Genomic DNA, 20,527 nt, shown 5'->3' with positions numbered 1-20,527 from the left:
TCCTTCTAGTTTTCAAAATCCAATGGATTCTTCAAGTCACAGGCAGAATTACTCTTCCATAAAGGCTTTCTAACACTTTATATCACTATATAATTATTTTCAATGTCTACTGGAGGTGACCTGAGTCTATATAGACACGAAACACTGCACCTATTTCTAGTACTACTGCCATGTTAAATAGTTCAGGCCCTTCAAACTGTGAGGAATTAGAAGTGCCACTGCCTAATACACACACTGGTCATAAAATATATGGTTCTGGTCTTTCTCTTCATAAGATGTCAGGTTAAAGAGCCATCCGATTTTTGGACAGATAATCAAAACAAACATGTAAGACATTTCTTCATTTTAAAAATGACAAAAAAACGTCACCATGGCTGCAGAGATTCAAGATACTGCAAAAAACTTGAAAAGATTTCTTTTCATTGGCATTGCTTATTATGATGTGGATGTTTTATGAAATCATTTACAGAAACATGATTAGAGAAATCTGATCCACTCACTCCATCTGAGATGCTCAGCTCATACGCTGTGTTCTCTTGTGATAGTAAAGCAGTGGCAGTGAACAATATGTATGATTTGTATGTATGGAAATCAATTCATCTAAAAATTAAAAACAAATACACTTTTCTCAGACATATTTTACATTAATCCTAATATGTATATTTTAGAAAAGTAGGAATCTATGAAGGTAGAAATCAGACCCACTGAAGTGCAATAAAAAGTACACATTTAGCTCACATCAGTTCAGTTCAGTTCAGTCGCTCAGTCGTGTCTGACTCTTTCTGACCCCATGAATCACAGCACATCAGGCCTCCCTGTCCATCACCAACTCCCGGAGTTTACTCAAACTCATGCCCATCGAGTCGGTGATGCCATCCAGCCATCTCATTCTCTGTCATCCCCTTCTCCTCCTGCCCTCAATCCCTCCCAGTGTCAGGGTCTTTTCCAATGAGTCAACTCTTCGCATGAGGTGGCCAAAGTATTGGAGTTTCAACTTCAAAATCAGTCCTTCCAATGAACACCCAGGACTGATCTCTTTTAGGATGGACTGGCTGGATCTCCTTGCAGTCCAAGGGACTCTCAAGAGTCTTCTCCAACACCACAGTTCAAAAGCATCAATTTTTCGGTGCTCAGCTTTCTTCACAGTCCAACTCTCACATCCATACATGACCACTGGAAAAACCATAGCCTTGACCAGACGGACCCTCGTTGGCAAAGTAATGTCTCTGCTTTTTAATATGCTATCTAAGTTGGTCATAACTTTCCTTCCAAGGAGTGTCTTTTAATTTCATGGCTGCACATAGGATAAAACTAAAGTTCAAATTTCTTTTACTTTGTGTGCAAACACAGGCTATATTGGCTATATTAATAGGAGTCTCTTGATGATTTGTCATTAAAAGTAAGAAATTCTGACATATGTGAAGGGAAAAATAGAGTAAAAGCTGATTTAAACTACCAGAGATATAAATAAAGGTTGTTAGTACACAGAATTAGAGAATTTCCTCAAGACTGCATGAAATTCAGTCTTCAGAACAACAACACCAAAATAGACTGCCCAACTGCAGAAATACCATTACCTGTCTTGTTGAGACCAGTATCTTAAAAGTGTTACTGAAGCAAACTGGGATCCATTCACCCAACACACACAAAACCAATCTACTGACAGTAGGCTGTGGTGAATCTATGGACACCAGGTTGTGGTTTATATCCAGGCACCCAACATGGGACCAAGCAAGGAGAATAGGCTGAAGAGACTCAAATTCCGCAGTGGCTTTCAGGGAAGGGTCTTGAAGTCAGTGTTAGGGTGAGGACTGCAGGGTGTCTGACCAGCTCATGGACATTCTTCTGATTGGCTGGTGGTGAGGTAACAGGCCGTAGTTTGGGAGTCAATGTCTCAACTTTCTGGTTCCAATCAGTCTGGGGTCTACCTGCTTGTGAGCAGCATGCAGTTAATTTCTTGTACCTGGTGGGGGTTTTAGTATCTGCAAAACAACTTGAGGACATGGCGGCTCATAATATTATCTACAGTCCCTAAGGAGAAAAATAAAGGTTCATGACTCTGTTTTATGGCTAAAATACCATTATTTTATCTTGCTTGACTTTCTTGCTTCCTTTCTCTATTTTCTCACTTCTCTGATTAAATGTGCTCTTTGGAACTCAAGGAAGACCTAGGAGGCTAAAGGTTTTCTACAAACAAGAGACTGGGGACATAAGGGAGGGGGGTCTACTTCAGGAAACCCTGAAAGGTCCTGCTCAGTTTCAAAAGCTAAAAATGTATCATTCCAATGGCAAAATTTTGCATCTTACTCAGTCCCTAATGTAAGTGAAACTTGTCTATAGATAAGTCAGTGGCAAAATATAGAACCTTCTATGCATGTTTCTATATAGTCAGTATTTAACTGGGTATGTACCTCTCAGTGGTTCATTTCACTTGAAATTTGAAAACAGTGCAAAAGGAAAATGAAAGAGAGGGAGGGAGAGATAGATGGAGAGAGAAAATGAATTGGCTGAGTGTCTTAAATGTTTATATTACCTTACATCTCATTTGAAAACCTGACTGCCCTGAAATGCCACACATATTTTATCTTCTCAAATTGAAATTTAAGGCCAAAAGTGATTGTGCTACAGTTTAGAATTGTCTATATTATTTTAAAACTGCCATAATTGATGAAAGATTAGGTTAAGAATTCCAATCCAATCCCAAAAGAACCAAATTTATAAACCCATGTGGATCTCGCCTTAATCTGGAATGTTGCCATTTGAGGAAGATCTGTGGCAGGAGTCTTGATGATTGAAAAAGAAGTCAAGTTCCCAGGATTAGGGAGCTGTTTGTTTTACATAAGAAGGCACGGTGCGCTGTAAGCATGTGTCTTAGACATGGAACACTGTTGGCCGTGTCATTACACTTCAGAATTAAATGTCCTTACCATCCTTCCTCCCTCTCCTATCGCTCTCCAAGCAGAGTCAGAGGTCCAGGATTCATGTAGCTGAGTATGCACAATTTCTAAGAGTTTAGGGACCCTCCATACAGACACTCTCCATGTCTCTCAGAGGAAAACCAGCCTCCTAGTTCTCAAGTGAAAAGCATAAGCCTTCTAAAAAGTTCTTTAACTGCACATTTGCTTAGCAAAAAATAGTTACTCAAATAGTAATACTTTAAAATAGACATCAAATTGGTTCATCCAGGAAAAGATTTTGGTTTGTTCTGTATTTAATATGCACTTTTACTTGTTATGATATTAGCTGGCTCATTTCTTCATCTTTTTCAGAGGAAAGGGATAATTGGGTTGGATCTTGAAGAATAAATAAACCCCATCCAGGGAAGAAAGAAAGTGAGGACATTTCAGGAAATAGTCTGTGAAAAGGTCAGGAAATAAGAAAAAATAATACTCTGTATTCAGCAACAGTGATTTATTTAGTGTGGCTGGAATATATGGGGGCAGCAAGAGGATAAAAGGAAGAGCAGAGAAGGTAGTTTAGGGCATATTCTGAAAAGAAACACAGTCATTCCAGAGTGTGAGTTTTATCCTTTAGATGATAACTCACCAATGAAGTTTGTGGAAATGAGCAAAAGACAGAGCTATTTGCATTGACTTACAAGTTACTTGCTGAGCCCACATCAGAACTCGCTGGGATAACCACTCTTAACCTCATCTTATTGATCAACAAATGCAGAACCAAAAAGGTGAACAAATTTATCTAAGGGCACAGAACCAGTGAGTAGCAGACCCAGGGTTTGAATCCAAGTATGTGTGACTTCGGAACTACACAATAACAACAACAAAAAAATGCGTTTCCAAAGACTCTGCACTGTGTCATGCTCCTTCCTGCAAGTGACATGATTACTTTGTGTTTTAAAAGCAAATTCCGGATTTAGTGTGGAAGACAATTACAAAGGAAGACATAACTCAGGAAGAAAAGCCACATAGGAAACAGCTTTGTAGCCCAGCAAGGGAGAATCAGGGCAGAAATCAAGGCAATGGGAAGAAAAGGGAGAAAGGACAAGATTCGGGGAGTGATTTGCTGTGAGAATAATAAAAGAGAAGAACACGGGTGATACCTCTGTGGTGTCTAGCGGGGCCCTTAAAATCACAACAAAGCACTTTCCAGCTCATTTTTAAATAGATCACCCTTGAGGTCTTTCAGCTGCAAATGTGTGTCAGACAACTCAGAAACAGAAGAGGGGAGCCCTGGAGGAAGATTAAGGCATATGCTTGTAAGAGGCTCCACATGCAAAATAAATTATGTAGAGCTTTCAACGGATAACAGCTTATTCACAATGAACTGACATACGAAGCATTCCACATTTTTCCCCTCACAGATCTCTTGGACAAAAGCAGAGTCTTGAAAGCCCTCATCCAGACTGAGATTAAAAACCAAGGACAAAGATACTCAACATATTTGCAGCAAGCAATTGCTCTGAGATTGAAAGCACCTTTTAAAGACAGAAAACAAAACTGGAGTGTAGGATCCAGATGAGAGAGACAGGGCTGTCAGACAGAAATAGAAAGTGTCCCCATGATGAGCAGCAGCAGAGAGCATGAAGGGGCGTGATGACTGGCTCTGTGGTGGGAATTCTGTCTCCTCAGAGGGCAGGCTTGGCCCCTAGCTTGACAGTGGGTCCATGTGACCAGTGGAATGTTCTAGTGCTCACTTCTTGTCCATGGAGACAAGAAAGAAGATGAGAAACCTGAAGGTAGCCAGTCATTCTCCTGGCACACTTCTTACCTTAACTCCTCAAATAGGTGAGGAGCTTGCCCTTCATTTCTGGAAAGAGACGGAAAAAGGACAGGATTGCAGCAGATTTCAGATATTATCCTATCCTCTCCCCAAACCACCTGTTGCTATTTTAGTCAAACCCAGAAGGTAAAAATTCAGTTTTGTGTTTTTTTAATTTAGGCTAGGTTTAAATCAGTAAAATTGGCATTCTTTCCACTGGTCTTACCTTTCATACTCTGCCTTGAAACCCTCAGCTTGAATTATCCATAGAAACAGATTGTGTCCTAGTCTATCGATTTTTTTTTCCTTAAATCTATCAGTTAATTCAGTGCTTACAAATGACCCACTGTGAACAAGTCATGGGTAGAACACGTTCCCATATTAAGAACTGAACAAGATACTTCCCAGGATGTTTATTTGGCATGGTTTTGACTAGAATGATCATAATTCATACTATCTAAGAAGGTGATTAGAAGTCTCAAAGTTGAGGGGGGAAATAAGCACAAAATACTCCTTGCTGAGGGGTTTCTTAATTCATATTCAGAATTCTAGGTTCCACTGTGTGCCTTTAGAACTGAACTAGATGATGTCTTCCTTGATAGACTCACCGATCAGTGATACCTGCTTCATGCCAAAAGCTTTGCTGGATGCCACGGAAAGAGATGACTAAGATACAGCTCCAGCTAGTGAGAGGCTCTTGGTGCTCTTGGAAAGAAAACAGCAGAAAGAGAGGCAGGCAGATAGACTAACATTTTGAGAGAGATAAGGAAGAGGGGCAAGCAAGACTGTCTAAGAGACACCCTCCCCTGAGCTTTCTCTGGGTCCCTGACAGAAATCCACACGGGATTGGCGCTCCCTCTTCCCCCTGATGGGAGAGGCCGTGTGGTCCCAACCTGCCAAAAGGCCTCCAGGAGCCGTCAGCTCCATATGCAACGTCCATGGGCGTCCAGTCACACCAAGGGTGCCTCCTTCAGCAGGTCCTCTCCCTCTGGTCACAAGCTTGGCTGGATGGTGCGTGCCCCTTTCCCGAGTGCCTGTTAGAGTGAAAGCAGCCCAGACCTCCGCTCCCCAGATTCTGGGAGGCTAAGGAACCACATCCATCCTGCCCTTCTGCTCCTGTGGACTTCCTGGGGTCTATCTCAGTCTCCTCTCAGCAGACAGTAACAATGGGCCATGTGAGCTCAGAGGAGGGACTAGGGATTTTGTCCCGGAGGAAGGATGTGGCTTCAGAGAATTGGCAGGTACACAGCAAAGTGGGGGTTAAACTCAGAATAACCCAGGTGACTTTTTGAACTATTATTGGATTAACGGCAATCTCTGAAACTCAAATGAAAATTCTGGCATTACTGAGCTATACCATTAAAGGGCTAGAACAAGTCTGTCCTGTTACTTACTAATATTACTTGGGTCACATCGATATCTTTTTGTTTTCACCATTATTATTGTCCTCAAATTAATGATTTCTTTTCCTCTTTCCTTGTATGAGGGTATGGTAGAAACTGCTTAGATGCTCACCAGTTTGAGGCTTTCTCCATGGACGCCAGGAAAACCACATTTCCCAGTCCCCTTAAAGTGAAAGGCAAATATAGAACCTTCTATGCAGGCTTCCCAGGTGGTGCAGTGGTAAAGAATCTGCCTGCAATGCAGGAGACACAGGAGATGTGGGATGTGATCCCTAGGTCGGGACGATCCCCTGAAGGAGGAGAAGACAACCCACTCCAGTATTCTTGCCTGGAAAGTCCCATGGACAGAGGAGCCTGATGGGCTAAAATCCATGGAGGTCACAAAGAGTTGGACATGGCTTAGCAACTAAACCACCACCACCATGAATATCTCTATATAGTCAGTATTTGGATATATACTTCTTAGTAGCTCTTTTATTTGAATTTGACCTTTTTTTTCCTCTTCAACTGCAATTTGATATTTTACCATGAATTATTAGGGCCAAAAAACTGAGTTCTGTGGGGTGAGCAGAAGGGATAGATACCATTTCCAGAGCTGCCAAGAAGATGCGCAGCTTGTCTCTTTCTTCCCCACATGTACTGCCAGAAGCGAAGGGTGCTGATATTGCAAAGTCACATGGAGGAACTGTCACACTTGAAACAGTCAAGCACACTGCTTTGGCATTTGTGTGAGTGAAAACTAAAAGCCTCTTAAGACCTGGCAGTGATTTGTTAGAGTAACTAGAGAGTTTTATCCTGATAAATATAAAGACACTGATATATGTTTAAGTGTAAGCAATTTCTTTTTCATTTAGAAAAACCAGGGCTACACTTCCCCCACAGTGCAGTGTTTCTCAGTTCCCACACGAGGCAAAGATTATCTCTCTGACCCTGTGATGTTCTTCAAGATAGAGCTGCCTGGAAGAGAGGATGTAAGCCGTGGATGAGAACAATATGTGAAAAGCTTATTTCGGACGCAACCGAGAACAGAAAATGCCAAAAACAACACAAAAAATGGGAGGTGACGACTAAGAAGCAGGAAAAGGATTAGTGATGAAAATTTCTGCAGCTGATAAAAACATGAAGTGGAAACAAGTTGGCCAGACTGTGTGTACTTTCAGTTCACTCACTCTGACTCCATTTAGGGCTACATATGATGGATGTAAATCCTCTGAGGTTTATAATCAGAGCCGATCACCAGCAAAAGTCAGGATTCCCAGCAAATGTAGTCCGAGGCTCTGGAAAGCAGAGCTGTAGTTAAGCGGGGCATCAGGTAGGAAGTGTGGATCCCGTGGAAACGAGGAGGACTAGGGCAGTGAACGCACCAGGCTAGTTTCCCTGAGAGACCAGAGAACCACCTATGAAGCTGTTCACCCTTAAAGGAGAGAGTTTCATGATGCACAAATCTGGCTTAAAGACAGTGGGACAGAACAAGATAGAAAGCCCAGAAATAAACCCATGTACCTATGGATACCTTATTTTTGACAAAGGAGGCAAGAATATACAATGGGGCAAAGACAGCCTGTTCAACAAATGGTGCTGGGAAAACTGCACAGCTACATGTAAAAGAATGAAATTGGAACATTTCCTAACACCACACACAAAGATAAACTCAAAATGGATTAAAGACCTAAATGTAAGACCAGAAACTATAAAACTCTTAGAGGACAACATCAGCAGAATATTTGATGACATAAATCAAAGCAAGATCCTCTATGATTCACCTCCTAGAATAATGGAAATAAAAACAGAAGTAAACAAGTGGAACCTGATTAAACTTAAAAGCTTTTGCACAGCAAAGGAAACTATCAGCAAGGTGAAAAGACAACCCTCGGAATGGGAGAAAATAATAGCAAATGAAACAACTGACAAAGGATAAATTTCCAAAATATACAAGTAGCTCATATAACTCAATACCAGGAAAACAAGCAACCCAATCAAAAAGTGTGGAAAAGACCTAAGCAGACATTTCTCCAAAGAAGACATACAGATGGCTAACAAACACATGAAAAGATGCTCAATACTCATTATTCAGTTCAGTTCAGTTCAGTTCAGTCGCTCAGTCGTGTCCGACTCTTTGCGACCCCATGAACAGCAGCACGCCAGGCCTCCCTGTCCATTAACAACTCCTGGAGTTTACTCAAACTCATGTCCATTAAATCAATGATGCCATCCAGCCATCTCATCCTCTGTCGTCCCCTTCTCCTCCTGCCCCAACCCCTCCCAGCATCAGGGTCTTTTCCAATGAGTCAACTCTTCGCATGAGGTGGCCAAAGTACTGGAGTTTCAGCTTCAGCATCAGTCCTTCCAAAGAACACCCAGGACTGATCTCCTTCAGGATGGACTGGTTGGATCTCCTTGCAGTCCAAGGGACTCTCAAGAGTCTTGAAGTTCAAAAGTTCAAAAAGCATCAATTCTTCAGCGCTCAGCTTTCTTCCCAGTCCAACTCTCACATCCATACATGACCACTGGAAAAACCATAGCCTTGACTAGATGGACCTTTGTTGACAAAGTAATATCTCTGCTTTTTAAAATGCTATCTAGGTTGATCATAACTTTCCTTCCAAGGAGTAAGCTTATTTTAATTTCATGGCCGCAATCACCATCTGCATTTTTTTGGAACCCCAAAAAATAAAGTCTGACACTGTTTCCACTGTTTCCCATTAGAGAAATGCAAATCAAAACCACAATGAGATATCACCTCACACCAGTCAGAATGGCCATCATCAGAAAGTCTACAAACAATAAATGCTGGAGAGGGTATGGAAAAAAGAGAATGCTCTTGCACTGTTGGTGGGAATGTCAATTGATACAGCCACTATGGAAGATGGTATGGAGATTGCTTAAGAAACTAGGAATAAAACCACCACATGACCCAGCAATCCCACTCCTAAGCATATTCCCTGAGGAAATCAGGGTTGAAAAAGACACATGTATCCCATTGTTCATTGCAGCACTACTTACAATAGCTAGAACATGGAAGTAACCTAGATGTCCATCGACAGATGAATGGATAAAGAACTAGTGGTACATATACACAATGGACTATTACTCAGCCATAAAAAGGAACGCATTTGAGTCAGTTCTGATGAGATAGATGAAACTAGAACCTATTATACAGAGTGAAGTGAGTCAGAAAGAGAAAGATAAATACCATATTCTAAGGCACATATACGGAATCTAGAAAAATGGTACTGAAGAATTTATTTACAGGGCAGCAATGGAGAAACCTACATATGTAGGTGCTAGCCAAAAATGGACTGATTCTGCAAAATAGTTCTGCTAAGCGGTAGACTCAAAAGGGAGCAGCAAGTGGAAACCCTCCCCAGGCGCAGAATCAGGGACAACATACCTGCTCATCCACTTCATACAAAAAGAAAAGTGACCTGAGGTTAGGATCAATATTGACTCATGGGCAGGGGTGAATGGCTTGGCTGGTGAACTGGGGCCTGGAAGGAGAGTGATTAGATAGTTGGGAATAAAAAGGTCTTGAGAAGATGCACGTGGGTGGACCTATCAAAGAATTCAAAAGTAGGGCAGTCTTTATATTACCCGGCAGCATCCACCACACTAAAGACAAGAACAACCAAGTAGACAGAAGAACCATGCCAGCTGACCCCAGACAGCCTCGGTCATCAGCCAGCCCTTTGGGGTTCATGAACAGAATAGCCATGGTGGTAGAGATGGCTGGCCCAAGAGAATGGCTCTGAAAGCCACTCTGGTTACTGCCCTTGCCAAAGTTCAACCATCAAGAAAAATAAATCAAGACTTCCCTGGTAGCTCAGCAGTTGAGAATCCACCTGCCAATTGCATTGGGAAAAAGGTTCAACCCCTGCTCCAAGAAGACACATGTCACGGGACAGCTAAACCCATGGGCCACAACTACTGAAGCCTGCGGGCCCAGAGCCCATACTCTGCAACAAGAGACGCCACTGTAACGAGAAGCCCAGGCACCACAGCTGGAGAGTAGACTCTCGCCATAACTAGAGAAAGCCCGCTCAGAAATGAAAACCCAGAACAGTCAAAAAAAATTTTTTTTTAATGAGAGCATATCCCAAATAGTTTTTCAAAAAAGGGAGAGAAATCAATGCTCAACAAATGAAACCTCAAAGAGAACAACTGACTACTTCATGGCAAGTTGATTACACTGGATCCCTCCCACCCTTAAGAAGCAGTGTGACTCATCTTGACCTGAATCAACATATATTGGGGTACAGGCCTGCCTTTCCCGCCAGAAGGTCTCATGAAATGGTCTTACTATGGCACAGCTGAGGCTCCACTGTGAGATGATAGCCTTCAAGGAAGGTGTGTCATCCCCTAGAATAAAAAATTACACCCTTCTTCATGACCATTACATGGTGCTGTGGACTCCATGGGTCTGGGAAGCAAAGGACCAGAATAGGAGTGTCCACATTTGCTACCAGTGCAGCAGGCAGGCCTGGGAGAGGTGTGGTGACATGGAAATCAGACCCCTGGACACCTCACCACCAACACCAGCAGACGATCTGACCCAAGGTGAGAGGAATCGAGGAATCTAGGATGAGTAATAGAAGAGAAAGGAACAAGTGTGGTCTCTAGACCAAGTGCAGTGATGGTGTCGGTGAAGCTATCCATTCCACTGATTTGCCTCTGAGAAGTCTTCCCCAAGAAAACTTCCAGAACCTGGGCAGCCATTCCTGGATGTGGGTGAACACGCCATGTGAAGCAATTATAATTGGGTGGTGCAAGGGGCGGATGGTAGAGGATACCGTAAAGGCAAAATCCCTTCAGACCTGAGGCACTCTCTCCCAGTGCTGGGAGTTAGGGTGGCTGACAGCTCACTGATGCTTCCTCTCCAGGAACTGCCCTCATCCACCGGAGGTGGCCTGGCCAGATTTATGGCCGCTTTTGGACGCAACCTGCAGTCAAGGACTGGTCAGTGCAGGATCCAAATAGCTTGCTTCAACTGGGTCACACAGGAAGGGCTACTCTACCTCCAAAACCCCTGCAAGGATCATCTGAGATCTCTTTTGCATCTATATCAAACATTTAAGATTTATAATCTATCTCCTTTTAAAAAGGAGCTGAATCGAGTTATACAATTCACATGTTATGTAATTGTATTAAATTCCAAATTAAATTGGAAATTTAATTTAATATAAATTCCAAATTAATTGGAAATTCCAAATTGAAATAAGGCCAAACTATTTAAAAGGAATATCATTCCATCATTTATAGCAAATATTTATTAAGGCTATTCTGCAAATAAGGTACTGGGGGAGGTTCTGTGCCCGACAGGTGCATGCTGTGCCATCAAGTATGTTCACAGCTTGATCTAGAGACGGCATCTTCATGAAAGAGTGCAAGATAGGCAGATAAGGACTTTTCAGTAATCCCAGTCCTAACATGCACCGTTTCTTTGGCTCTAGAACAGCCCCATGAGAAAGATCTGATTCTGTTCTCACTTTGTAGACCGCAAGCCAAAGTTTAGCAGGGGAAGTGATATCCCCAAGATGACAGAATTACTTTTTACTTTAAATCCAATTGTCCTTTCATCACATTATGATAAACGTTTGTGTGGATGATGGCAGTATCCAAAAAGATAATACATTTTCTCAGTCATCATCGAAAAGCCTCAAAAAGATCCATTTTACAATTTTAATCATCTTGAGAATTTGTTTCATCTTGCTTAGTATCCTGCATTCTTTTTTAATGTATTTTAAAAAATATTCAATGGCATGACATTGGGTACTATCTGCTAAGTGAATCTTTTGAGCTTCGTAAGATTAGAAAGATGGCTTGGCTGTTTGCTGATTCACACCCTAGGTATTTCCACTATTATGAAATTGCTACTTCACGGAAGGGTGCTTGCATAATAGTAATAGAAACTGTAAAATAAAGAGTACAGATTTTATTTTCAAAAGATTAGATTCTAAGGTTAGGCTTTCAGCCAAGGACCCTGTGGAGAAAGATGAATCATCAAATGGGAAAGTCTGGCCTGACTTTGTAAGAGAAGGAAACAGAGTAGAAAACGACAAGGAAGAAAAAAAAAAGAAAAACGACAAGGAAGAAAAGGAACAGCAAGAAGCCTGTTTCCTCTGGACTGGGCAGTGGAGAAGTGTAACTGAGGCTGACTTGAGGTGAGGAGAGACACAGGGAGAGCTGACCAGAGGCTCCTTGTTGGCCAGAAGTTGAGGTGCCTTCCCTTGAATGACTGAAAGTCACTCAGTCGTGTCCGACTCTTTGCGACCCCATGGAGTGTACAGTCCATAGAATTCTCCAGGCCAGAATACTGGAGTGGGTAGCCTTTTCCTTCTCCAAGGGATCTTCCCAACCCAGGAATTCAACCAGGGTCTCCTGCATTGCAGGTGGATTCCTTACCACCTGAGCCACAAGGGAAGCCCAAGAATAACGGAGTGGGTAGCCTATCCCTTTTCCAGCAGACCTTCCCAACCCAGGAATTGAACCAGGGTCTCCTTCATTGAATGACTGAGGGTGCTCACCAGGAAAACCAGCTAAGCATCTGGAACAGGAGAGACAATGCAATGAGGCAAAAGAGAGACGCTGTTAACACAACTGCTGAACAGGACAGAGAACTGGGCAGGACGGTGAGAAATCCCAGAGAGGGGACAAACCTAGAGCATCATTTTGCCTTACTGGTCAAAGCTTTGTGGTCAGGTTTGTCGAATTCTATAACTGCCTTATCTCAAAGCTGATGAGAACCTTCTGGTTCTGACCTAGGAGCCAGGAAAGAGGATAGAAACTGAGTAAGGGAATCAAGTAAGGCAGGAAAATGCAGACCAAAAACAAGAAAAGAGAAAGTCCAATGACCTTCCCTCTGCCCCCCGCCACATCATGAACGGACAAAAGGTGGACCAACACAGACCAAACAGCATGTGCAGACGATTTTCCTTTTTCTCTGCTTTCTTCTATTTCTCTGAATGCCTAGGCCCCAGGACTTAGAAACCACTTGTAAGTGGGCGTGTGTTTAAAGTAACTTGATTTTTATTGTTATTTCCTTTTGTTAACTTGCTATATTTGTATTTATCACACACACAAAAAAACCTTGTTTTACCTGAAATAATAAGAAAGCCTCAAAATGGATTCTTGACATTTTCTTTTGAAGACCTCAATGCAATCCTTCCACAAGAAATTATTAAACACGTGTCATAAGCAGGGCAATTTATTAAGCATATTAAAAGAAAATCATAGGACAAATGTTTCTGGAATCAAAAATATCTTTAGGTGAGGTAAATTCTACCTGCATTATCAGAGGGAAAAGACAAGATCTCAGGGGGGTTAACATTATAGAATTTCATTTCTCAGCCATGAAAAGTTCACTTTTGTTTGTTTAGGGTGGGGTCAAGAAGCAGTATGAGAATTTTAGTCCAGATTCTGTTGACTAAACTAATTACACAGCCTCAGGACTGGGTTAGGAAATACAGTCCCTGGAAGGACAGCCATTTCTGAGTGATAAGTATATTCTATTAAAAGTGAAACATGAATATATAGCAGACAGCTAATTGTTTCGGCCTCAAAAATTTTAAAGTATAGAGAGGCATGTGACCTATAAACAGACGTTTCAATACAGAATCCTACCTATGGGCAAAGTCTCCAAGAGGCCCTTCCATGTAAGAAATAAAAGTGTACTTATATCTATGCCACTATTTGCAGTAACTGCTGCTAATAACAGCAACTGTTTAACTCAGTTTACCCAATATTTTTCTTATAAAAAGCCATTCTATTTGCAACAGACCCCATCTGCTTGTCACCTTAGTACTTAAAACATTTCATTCCAATCCAAGAAGGCAACTAAATATCTCATCAATAAGGCTGAAAATAAAAGTGAAAGTTAGTCACTCAGTCGTGTCCAACTCTGCAACCCCATGGATTGTAGCCCGCTAGGCTCTTCTGTCCATGGAATTCTCCAGGCAAGAATACTGGAGTGAGTTGCCATTTCCGTCTCCAGGGGATCCTCCCAACCCAAGGATCAAACCTGGGTCTCCAGGACTGCAAGCAGATTCTTTACCTTCTGAGCCACCAAGTGCTTTCATTCCTTCAATATACTTTATTAATGAGCCAAATTCCACATATTGTAAGGGGATTGATGGTAGCCTTACCCCTTTATAGAAAAATTTCACTTTTTTTTTTGCCACCAAGATCTCACCATTCCTTCAAAATCCAACTCATTTCATTCTTTCCATCAAGCCCTCTTGAAACAAACATGATTTCAGTCAATTTGTTGTATTCTGAATTTCTATACTACTTCCTATCTCTATCCTGCCCTAGGCAATAGGGACTTTGTGTCCCTTCTATTTTAACTTAAATTGGTGTTTTTTTTCTGAGTTTCTATCACCTATGGATGGTCCCAAAGAGAAGGGTCCATGTGTTAAATTACGTTTTTAATCTTTTAAGCATGTACCATAGAGTTTTCAATATTAACTTCTTATAAATATGTTATACTTCAAAAATTTTTGTGAGGAACTCTAGTAATTTGATTGGTATACCCAACCAATACTTTGGCCACTTGATGTGAAGAGCTGATTCATTTGAAAAGACCATGATGCTGGAAAGATTGAAGGTGGGAGGAGAAGGGGATGACAGAGATGAGATGATTGGATGGCATCATCAATTCAGTGGACATGAATTTGAGCAAGTTCAGGAAGTTGGCCGGAGAAGGCAATGGCAACCCACTCCAGTACTGTTGCCTGGAAAATCCCATGGACAGAGGAGCCTGGTGGGCTGCAGCCCATGGGGTCGCACAGAGTCGGACACAACTGAAGCGACTTACCAGCAGTAGCAGTATACCCAACCTTGTAGGGTAAAAATAAGGAATACTATATGAAAAGTGCTCTGTAGACCCTAAACTTCTCTAAGCCAGGATGGAATGAGGCTCATGGTAGAGAACGCTGGCTGTTTGGCAGAACCTGTCCTCCCTTCCTCATGTGCAGGCACTGCTGCGAAGTTCAGCTCTCTGCAGTGGGCTGTGAGTGAGCTGACATGCCCCTCAATGCCCAGGCCACAGAGCAGAGATGTTCCTGCTTCATCATGCCACTCCTGCTGCCTGGGACCCACACATGCACCCACCCAGCTTTCAGTCTGCAGATGGTGACTGTGTCCCAGAGGAGGCCACAGTACTTCCAGCCTGGGTTCCTGGATGACACTGAAAGGTAGCCGAGATCCACCTGCCCTATTCTTGAGGGAGACATTTTGTTACCGAGTCTAAGCCCACTCTACTGGCCATACAACAGGCCAATGAATCCCAGAGACGAGGTGTTGAGGCAAGGAACATGACTTTATTCAGAAAGCTGGCTGACCAAGAAGAGGGCAGACTAATGTCATGAAATAACCACCTTATGTGGGTCTGGATGCCAGGTTCTTTTATAGATCAGAGATGGGGGGTGGTAAGGAACCAAAGTAAAAAGGCCATGAATCTGACAAACATCTCCTAGAATGCCAAGCCTCCTGCAGGGGGATGTGCTCATTTCTTCCTTCCTGCTATCTACAGGTGGACAGGGTTCTGAACAAAATCAGTTTAGTTTAACAATCAGACAGATGGAGAGAGGCAGTCTTCTCTGAAGCAGGCCATCATGCATGAGTGTAACAAAAGCAATGAAAATCAAATCAAAGAAAGTTTCCAACATGGAATCAGAACTGGCTTCTCCTCTGCAAGTTTCACCATTGCCTTTGGAGTCTCTTTGTTTGTAACTGGTACCCTAGCTAACACACTAATATATTTATTATTACTATGTCAGTTTCAGCTGAACAAGGATATTCACCTCCTTGGCCCTTGGGTCTGGTTAGGTTGGGCCTGGAGTGGTCAAAGTCCCAGAGCTGGTCTATCACCTCAGCAGCTGAAGTCTTCAAGCAGTAACCACAGTGATATGGACACGTCTTATCATTTCCTAACAGGTATGCCACTATGTGAAAAGATTAGGAAAGTATTAATTTAGTTTTCTAAACATGTCCCCTCAGTTCTTAAGCTGCTTCTTTAAAATGACTGTTTCCCTTTTTACACTTTATATTCTTATATCATTTACCCTCCTCACTGACATGCCTGTGGCCTCATGCCAGACGTTGTACATTAAAACAGACAAAACATTAGCTGAAAAGACAGACAAAACACTAGCTGAAAGCTACTTGCTGCTTTCAAATGGCTTCCTCATCCTTCATTTTCCCTCTTTCCTGCATGAGCCACATGCGGCAGGATAGATTCTCCTTTTGACTAAAATTGGAAACTGAAAGACCCTCCCCTACCCATTTCCCTTTCAGAGGAGCTCCTTGGAAACCACAAAGGACAGTTTTGTGACTTGGGCAAAACTCAGGCCCTTCCTTTCACAATCTTCCTGCTTCTTATGGGTCAGAGCCTTGTCGTATCACCCATGGCTTCTGTTTTTCTCCTGGGTGCTTATTCATCAAGTTTCTGAGGTAGGATGGTGCTGTATGTCCACCTGGTTCTCTTTCAAACAGGAATCTCCTTGGCCTGGGTTACTCTACTTTTGCATTTTTCAAAATGGACCAATATCCTAGCCTTTATAACATAATTACAGGAAAAAAAAATTTCCAACTATAAATGAAGCTCGAATACATTCCAGAAAAATGCCTGACTAAAACAACTTTACTCACATGCCCCCAAAGCTAAATCCATGCTTTTAGATGTATGCTAAAAGAAACATCATTGACCAAATGGTGTATCTTCCTGCAATACACAAATCTGGAGAATATTCATAAAAATCTCTGAGGGCTTCTGACCATCCTGAAAGAATATTTTTCTGTCAAACAAAGACCCTTAAATGTCTGTCTCACTCCAGTGGTGTCTGGGAGGAAGTCACGAGAAGGGAAAGCAGTGTAAAGGGGCTTCTGTCCAGCTCCCTAATCTACTCTGCGGGAGGAAAACAAAGTCTCTTCAGACTCAGAGAACGTCAGATGGTGTGCTGTCTAATCCTCTCGTCCTGGTTAAGGATTATGAAGCCCCAGTGCAAAAAGATCAGGATTTTTATGTTTTCTGTTTATGCCCTGGAGCCTGGCTCAGATCTGAGAGTTCTAAAAAGTAAAGCGGGTACATACAAATGTAACTGGCTAATATTTCAGCAACACTTCAGACAATGCCTCAGTAATTCTTCAGTAACTACAGTGCTACAGGAGGTTCTGTTTTTGTTTGACGGATTAGAACCCAGCAGTTTACCATGCACACAATTTATTATCCATCAGCAGCAAATCCATGGCCTACAAAGCTTCTCAAGATAAAACAGGAAGTGCCAATAACAGTAGATGAATATTTTGTTATATAATAACTTAGGCAGCTTCTACTGTGTGTCCAGCAATGGCCCATCCTCACACTAGCAGCAGGCGAATCACTGATCCTGACTGCACACCAGAGCCAGTCTGCTGATTCATCACTGACATATTCCCCCTTACGCTATTACCGAACATTTGGTGAGCTATCATACTCAAACCTGGAAAACAGCAAAATTCCACTACATACTTTCAGAAAATTGCCACCAGTAATCTAACTGTGTTGAAGTAGACCGAATAAACTGAGAACCATTTATCTTGCCTTTCACTTTCCTTTTATCCTCGCTCCACCTTTCTATCATTTCTCACCTTTCTCTACACCTGCCCTTACACTTAACTAGCACCTATTTTGACTCATTAGAAAAACATTTTCGTTTCTCCAGTGTTGAACTGTCCACCTTCAGAGCATTTAATAGTTACTTGTTTCTCAAAATGACTTGTGGCATCCACACCCAAACACTCGTCAATGAAAAATCGTCCAGACCTTTTGTGGCCGATTTACCCAAAACACAGCCTTATGTAGAGAAGACAACATGTATTTGTATAATTTATTTAAATGCTAATGCTTTGACTGTAATATCTTTTGCATCTCCATTCTCTATTATTCCAAATAAATTTGCATGTTTGCTGAATGAATGAAAACAACAATCTGTCAATAAGCCCAAACAACAGTGTTCACCATTATACTCTGTGCAAAGAATATAAGAGTTCGGAAGAAAACATTTCTTCTGGGTAACTGAAAGAGCAGAGAAAAGGAAAACAATTCTACTTGGGTTTGGGACAGCTTTCCATGGAACAGGAAACAGTCCATTCTTAATTTAGATATTATCTGTTTTTCTGGATAAAAGTATAATCTTAGGTTCCATCATTTTCATCACTTGCAATAAATATGTATCCTTTTCATTAGTTAGTCTTGGTACTTAACATGTAGTTTTTAAAAAGTCAGTATTTTCCTTAGGATAAATTAGAATCTAAGGACACGGGTATCAGAAAGAATATGGGATGATCCAGCTATCCCACATTTGGGCATTTACCCAAAGAATATGAAAACACTATTTTAAGAAGGTGCAAGGAGATCAAACCAATCAACCCTAAAGGAAATCAACCCTGAATATTCATTGGAAGGGCTGATGTTGAAGCTGAAGCTCCAACACCTTTGGCCACCTGATGCGAAGAGCCAATTTACTGAAAAAGACTCTGATGCAAGAAAAGACTGAAGATAAAAGGAGAAGCGGGATGGGATGGTTTAGATAGCACCACTGACTCAACTGACATGAATTTGAGCAAAATCTGGGAGATAGTGGAGGACAGAGAAGCCTGGCATGCTGCAGTCCATGGGGTCACAAAGAATCAGCTACAACTTAGCAACTGAAAAACAACAAATGTGCACCCCTATATTCATTGCAGCACCATTTATAATAGCCAAGATATTGAAACCTAAATGCCTTCCAGTGAATGAATTGATAAAGAAGATATTTTACACATGCACATGCACACACAATGGAATATTATCCAGTCATTAAAAAAGATAAAAATGTTGCCAGTTGCAACAACATGGATTGACCTTAAAGGTATGGTGCTAAGTGAAATAAGTCAGAGGAGAAAGACAAATGCCATATGATTTTACTCATATGTGGAATATAAAAAATAAAATAACAAAATAAATGAACAGGCCAAACAAACAGAACAGAACAGTCGCTACCAGAGGGGAAGAGGAAGGAGGGCAGGAAGGGTGAAGAAGATTGATGGCACGGTGAGGGGTGGAACTGAAAGTTTTGGAGGTGAGCCTGCTGCAGTGTAAGTAGAAATAGAAATACAACAATATACACATGAAACATATGACATTTTTAAAATCAATATTACCTCAATAAAAAATAAATCTAAAATACACACAAAAAATTTTTTTAAAGGAAGGAAGATGTTCCGTAGTGAAAAGAGAGAAAGTTACTATAACAGCTCTTCCAAGCAGCTAACAGCTATGAATGCAGAAGAGAGAAATAGGAGAAAGGAAGCAAGGCAGTGTGGCACCAAGGCGCACTGGCTGACTTTTGTCTCATCCTACCCTGTCTGATTTGTCAGGATGCAAATCCATTTATTTCATCCAGTTTTCCAGACACGTGTACACAGTTGTTGTTGCTTTTAAAATTTTTCTGCAAGTAGATCAAACCAGTCAATCCTAAAGGAAATCAACCCTGAACATTCACGGGAAAGACTGATGCGGAAGCTGGAACTCCAGTACTTTGGCCACCTGCTGCGAAGAACCAACTCATTGAAAAGACCCTGATGCTGGGAAAGACTGAGGGCAGGAGGAGAAGGGGACGACAGAAGATGAGATGGTTGGATGGTTGGCATCACCGGCTCAAAGGACGTGAGTTTGAGCAAGTTCCGGGAGATGGTGAAGGACAGGGAGGCCTGGTGTGCCGCAGTCCATGGGGTCGCAAAGAGTCGGACATGACTGAGCAACTGAACACGAACAACAATGTCTATTTACTTGCCTAGTAAAAGTTTTGTGTTAATGGAGACAATATTTTGTTGTTGCTGCTAATATACTGAGGAGTGTGAGCATATTTGCATTGAGGGTCTAATGCATAAGCAAAGCCTACCAAGAAACAGAGAAAAGAAACTTAAGAGGCAGTGGAAATCATGCATTAAAAGGTCTCCAACTCTTCATCATCCCCAGAATTCATAGGAAACTCAATGTGGTTTTTGGATTGCACAGGTTATAAAGTTTGAGTTTCAGGAACATTTTTTACCAAGAATTCAGAGAGAGAAAGGAAAGTCCCTAAAGAGGTGTGATTTGCACTTGGTTTCTCAGAATGAACTCTCTAATGTGAACTGAAATAAATTGTTAAAAGATTATTTCAGAGAAATACATAGATTGATGCATAGAAATTTTGCTAAATTAGACTTAGAGCTAGTCTTGATTTTGAACCTGTATTCATCCTCACATTGAAAGGCAATTAGAAAATATGTCTAAGAAAAGTTGAAGCTTTTGGTTGATTTACAGGAAACTCATTCAAGTGATGAGTGAGTGACAGTCGCTCAGTTGTGTCTGACTCTTCGTGACCACATGGACTGTAGCCTGCCATGCT

Source organism: Muntiacus reevesi, chromosome 5, assembly GCF_963930625.1.
Source record: "Muntiacus reevesi chromosome 5, mMunRee1.1, whole genome shotgun sequence".
Lineage (NCBI taxonomy): Eukaryota > Metazoa > Chordata > Mammalia > Artiodactyla > Cervidae > Muntiacus > Muntiacus reevesi.
Note: the sequence above shows the minus strand (reverse complement) of the source record.